Below are 6,014 nucleotides of genomic sequence, written 5' to 3' on the forward strand. Positions count from 1 at the left end.
TGAGCAGGGGAGGGGCAGAGAGAAAGGGGGATGCAGAATTGGAAGCAGGCTCCAGGCTCCAAGCTGTCAGCACAGAGCCTGATGTGGGGCTTGAACCCACAAACCACGAGATTGTGACCTGAGCCGAAGACGGACGCTTAACTGACTGAGCCACCCAGGTGCCCCTAGAAGTTCTATTTTTCACTTTTTCTCTCCATTACCTCCATGCCTGTCACCTCAAAAATATAGGAAACCATACAATGTTAACCTTTGCCAAACACTGCTATTAACATACTCGAGTCCAGGAATTTAAATCTATGTTTGTTTATTATTCAGACAGAAACAGAGCATGAGCAGGGGAGGGACAGAGAGAGAGGGAGACACACAATCCAAAGCAGGCTCCGAGCTGTAAGCACAGTGCCTGATGCAGGGCTCGAACCCACAGACCGTGAGATCATGACCTGAGCCAAAATCAGATGCTTCACCAACTGAGCCCCCCAGGCGCCCCTCCACGAGTCCATAAATAGGGAAGAAGAAGAAGGGCGGGGTGGACTGTACATGTCACGTGCAGGTCCAGGAGAAGAGGAGACTGTGAGGGGAGCCGGGAGTCTGATTCGGGGTGTGCCCACTTTGCAGAGGGCCCTGGTTGATGGCACAAGAACAACAGGCAGAAGACGCGCGAGGGCCCGTCTGGCCGCCCCCTGGAAGTGAGGGCCGAAGTCTGGAAACAGCCCCAATTTAGAGGCAGAAAAGAGCAAGAGAGGAAACCGTGTAGGGCCTGTACTTGGAAGGACGTGGAGGACGGAGAGTAGACCCAGAGCGAGGGCAACCCCCCGCCCCCCCCAGGTCCCATGGGAAACAAGAGCAGCGAACAAGTACGATGCTTTGGAGCACTCTTGGCCTGTGCGGTGCTGGAGTGCCCACCCCGGTCCTGGGCACCTGCGCTTCTCTATAAGCACGTTTTTTGGCAGTTTATCCCCCCACGTAGATGCTGTTCCCAACAGAGAGGGGGGAAGGTGAGCGGCCTAGACACACCCGGGTGCCGATTGTCTTCAACATGTGCCGGCCGCACCCGCACGCAGCGAGTCAGGCACCGCTGGGAGCTCACGATGCGGAGGGAACAGTGCAGACTCGGACGTGTGTTCTCACCGGCTGCACAACCTAGCGCTTGCCGAGCACCATTTCCAGCCCACTTCCTGAAATACAGGCCGCAGTGCTAATTCTCTGAGCACAGCCAGCAAGGCACCTAGTCAGCTGGCTCCTGGATCACGCAAGCCGTCGGAGTCCCTGGTCCCGGCCCCTCTCTTCCGAACACCCTCCACTCTCCATCCTCTCCCGCGGTGGCCCTTCCCTGTCCAGGACCCCCCACCTCCGTGAGCCCTGCCATCTGCCTCCTCCCTGCACCTAAGAGCCGAATATTTCTAGAAAACCACACAGTTGGGCTGGTTGGTTTCACGTCAACCTCACACAGACACGGCATCACCAGCGGATCTGACTTTGAGTCTGTTACGTTTCCTCTTCCCCACGTCAGCTGTTACACCTTGCACCCTCCACACCCCCTCTTCCGCCCTTTTCATGACTCACTGAGCCAGTTGAAGGCGGCAGACGTCAGCCCCCTCCTCCCTGCACCAACCAAGCAGGCCAGCCTACCCCCGTCCGCACTGACTTCCTCCTGCCAGAAGCCGCACCCCGCGCCTGAGCCCTGCCGTCTGCCCCTTCCGCTGTCTCAGATTTTGATGGTTTGCTCATCCCTCTCCCAAATTGTCAGTCCCTCCTGTTCAGGATTGTCATCGCCACAGACATGCTCCCCTACCACCCATCTTTATATACCGGGCGCCCGGGGGCTCAGTCGGTTAAGCGTCCGACTTCGGCTCAGGTCATGATCTCGCGGTTCACGAGTTCGAGCCCCGCGTCGGGCTCTGTGCTGCCAGCTCCGAGCCTGGAGCCTCCTTCCGGTTCTGTGTCTCCCTCTCTCTCTGCCCCTCCCCTGTTCACGCGCTCTCTCGCTCGCTCGCTCGCTCGCTCGCTCTCTCAAAAATAAATTTTAAAAAGTTAAATATATATGTAATATGTATGTATGTATACAAGCATGGAGTCAGCACTTTCTGCTGTGTTCCGCCCACTGTACCCCACGTCTAAATGTCCGTGTTTCTCAGGGCTGTTGTGGGCTCTCTTCACGTTCTCAGTGCCTTGAAATAACATCTACGTGCTTATGGTCCCCAGCTGTGTGGTTACGGGTCAGATTCTCCCCCAGACTCTAGGCTAAAAAACACACCTGGCTGGGGCACCTCGCCGCCTGGGTGGGCAGAGCGTGCGACTCTTGGTCTCGGGGCTTGGGGTCGTGAGTTTGAGCCCCATGTTGGGAGTAGAGATTACTTAATCAATAAAGGTTTTTTAAAAAGGAAAAAGGAAAAAAAGAAAAAGAAAATCCCACCTCTGCCCACTTGTGATCTCCGTTCAGGTGCCTCATCTCTCAAGTTTGGCGTGTTAACAATTTTTTAGTCGCCCACACGCACCCCAAAGTGTGTCACCCGCCCCAGGCTGACTCATTTCTGCCACTGGTATCGCTGCTCACGGAGTTCAAATCAGACACCCAGGAACCATCCCCGCTTGGTGCTGCCATACATCCGCATCCAGTGCATCGGCCGAGCCCACCAGCTCTGCCTCCACTCAGTCTGGAGTCTGTCTACCTCCACCGCCATCTACCACCATCTCAGACCTCATCCTCTCCCAGCTACACTCGCCTCCCTTCCTCTCCCGCCACGGGCCCTCCGCCAGTCCCTCCCACAGCTGCAGCTTGGCTCCATCACACGCCCTGTTCATAACCCTTGCTGTGATTTCCCACCACACTGTGGGTAACGGTCAAATTAGGTTGCAGTGTCTGCAAAGGTGTGGGTCTCAAGGCTAAGATCAAGATGTCCTCGGGACTCCATTCCTTTCAGGAGGCTCTAGGAGAAGCCACTTCCCGTTTGTTTGGCTTCATTGGAACAATTCAGTTCCTTGTGGTTACAGAGCTGGTTTCTTGCTGGATGGATGTAAACTCTGTCATTCCCAGCTCCTAGAGGCTACTGCGTGCCTTGGCTTGTGAGTCCCTTGCTCTGTCCTCGGAGCCAGCAAAGAGGCCGAATCTTCACGTAGATTGGGCCCACTGGATGATCTCTCTTTTTTAAGACGGTCTGATTAGCAGCCTTAATTGCATCTGCAAACCTTAAGTCCCTTTTGTCGTGTAATTTGATACAGTCACAGACTCTGGGGATTCGGAGGTGGCCATCTCTGGGGGGCCATTGTTCTGCCTGCTACATCACCATTTATAGCAGCATTAAGAAGTATTGCCTTCCTGGGGCGCCTGGGTGGCTCAGGCGGTTAAGTGCCCAACTTCAGCTCAGGTCATGATCTCACAGTTTACGAGTTCAGGCCCCGCGTCAGGCTCTGTGCTGACAGCTCAGAGGCTGGAGCCTGATTCAGATGCTGTTATCTATCTCCCTGTCTCTCTGCCCCTCCCCTACTTGCCCTCTAATCTCTCTCTCAGAAATAAACAGTAAAAAGAAATTGTTTTAAGTACTACTCTCCTAGGAATGAGTCTAATAAAACATGTGCAATCCTCTGTGCAAAAGAACTATACCATTGGGGAAAAAGAAATTAAACGCTGTTGAATCTCCTTGAGATAGAATTTGAAGCTTTCTGTGTGTTAGAACTCTGCCTGGTTTTAGATCAACCCCAGAATAAAGAAGAGCCACGTTTTATATGCACGCAGTTGCTCTGCTGCGTTACTAAATTTCAACAGCTTACAAGAGGAAATGTTAAGTGCAGAAATTCCGTTCTTTTAGAATCCAGATGAATTTCTGCAAACTATCTTGCAGTATTATAAACCCGCCATGAAATCCACAATGTTTTGATTCATTACTTACATCACAACTTTCAGAGTGTAAATTATCACAAGAGTGGTACATGATTCCAACAAGGGCATGATTTTCTTGTATCAGAGACCACCGTATTGGATTCGTGAAATGCTGTGACCTGGGAAAGGTAGTCCCTTCTTTGGGATTGTGCTCCCAGAAGTCCTTGTGATCCAGCATGCCGTACCGTGGGCTGGTTATGGCAACTGAACACATGAGGTCGTTTTCTTGAGTTGGGCAGCACTGTACGCTTTAAACAGAGGCCGGGCCGTTGGCATCTTTTCACATTTCCCATTTGCCTAACTAAAATTGCCACGTGTCAGAGCCATGCTCCTGGCATTGCCGCAGCGTGATATGCCAGGCCACTTGAATCTGACGACTGCTGAAAGTAGCTATGACCACACAGCATCTTTCTTACACGAAGGAGCTGTGCATCATTTGCAATTACTGAAGTCACGCCTTCATGTAAGGCGTAAATTCCAGGTGCTTAGTGCTTCCGATGTTACCGTTCCGCGGTAAGAGGGGGCAGGAGAAAAAAAAAAATAGATTGATAGAAACTGATCATTAAGTGAATTTCACTGTGGCTTATGTTTATGCGAGAAATCGTTTGAATGCCAGCGGGGGCTGCGATCTGGAAAACAATTCAGGGAGGCTATTTTGTTACATGTTTTGTAGCAGATAATTCGCAACCCTTACTCGAGTGGGCCAGGACTTCCTTAACAGTATCACGGGCTGATAGGCTTAAGCAGAAGCAAATCCTGTTCCCATGGTTGGGAAGGCTGCAGTTCCCGGATGAAGGTGCCCGCGGGGTTGGTTGGTTTCTGGCAAGCCCTCTCCTTGACTGGCAGATGGCACCTTCTCGCTGTGTCCTCTGTGGACCTTGTTCTGTGTGCCCTCCTGGCGTCTCTTCCTCTTCTTAATGTTTATTTTAGAGAGACAGAACGAGAGCAGGGGAGGGGCAGAAAGAGAGGGAGACACAGAATCTGAAGCAGGCTGCAGGCTCCAGGCTCGAGCTGTTAGCAGAGACCCGGATGCCGGGTCTGAACTCACCAACCGGGAGATCATGACCTGAAGTCGGACACTTAACCGGCTGAGCCACCCAGGCGCAACCATCTTCCTCTTATAAAAGCACCAGTCCAATTATTCTAGGGACCCACACTTATGATCTCTTTTAACCTTATTTATCTCCTCAAATGCTCTGTCTCCAAACGGTCCACATTGGAGATTAGACATCAACATATGAATCTGGGAAGGTGAGGGACACAATTCAGTCTGTAATAACTACTAACGAATATCTTTAATACTTACAGTTGTTTCAAACAGAGTATTTTGTTAAAGACATTTTGCTCTTGCCTTAATTTTTACTACGCTTTGTATAAGTGATTAACCCAGCCTGGGTTCCTATAAAAGGGACCAGCTAACATGTACATAATATATGTTAATAAACCACAGCAATAATATACCAAACTTTTAAAATTGGTCATTTTCTACTTAAAATATTATTTATCTTAAGATTTAGGACTTTTTTTCTTAAATGAAGGGTTAAGTCCAGTAAAGGTCTTGATTATTTCTTTGTAACAGGAAATGGAGTTTACAACTGAAATAACATTTCAGGTAAACAAAACATTGGTGAATGCTGATATTTGATTGTTTTAAGTTACCTTATATAGTTTCTTTAAATAATACTTTCTTTAAAAAGGTATAATGCCTTAAGATTAGAATTTTCTTCATTAAGCAAAACAAACATGTCTATTATTGACAGAAATAAAAGGAAAAATATATGGGGAGATATAGTGGGACACATGGGTGGCTCAGTGGGTTGAGCATCTGACTTCGCCTCGGGTCATGATCTCACGGTTCAAGAGTTTGAGCCCTGCATCAGGTGATCTGCTGTCAGCACAACACCCGCTTTGGATCCTCTGGCCCCCTCTCTCTCTACCCCTCCCCTGCTTGCACTCTCTTTCTCTCTCAAATAAATAAACTTTAAAAAAAAAAAATGGGGAGATACAGTATAATTATGGATCGGAAGACCGGATTGTAAAGAATTCTTCCCCAAATTATCTATAGACTCTATACAATAAAGTAAAAATAGCAATAGAATTTGCCATGAAATTAATACATTAATTATAAAACTTCTAT

This window comes from Hyaena hyaena, unplaced genomic scaffold, assembly GCF_003009895.1.
Source record: "Hyaena hyaena isolate Hyena2069 unplaced genomic scaffold, ASM300989v1 scaffold_38, whole genome shotgun sequence".
In the NCBI taxonomy this organism is placed as follows: domain Eukaryota; kingdom Metazoa; phylum Chordata; class Mammalia; order Carnivora; family Hyaenidae; genus Hyaena; species Hyaena hyaena.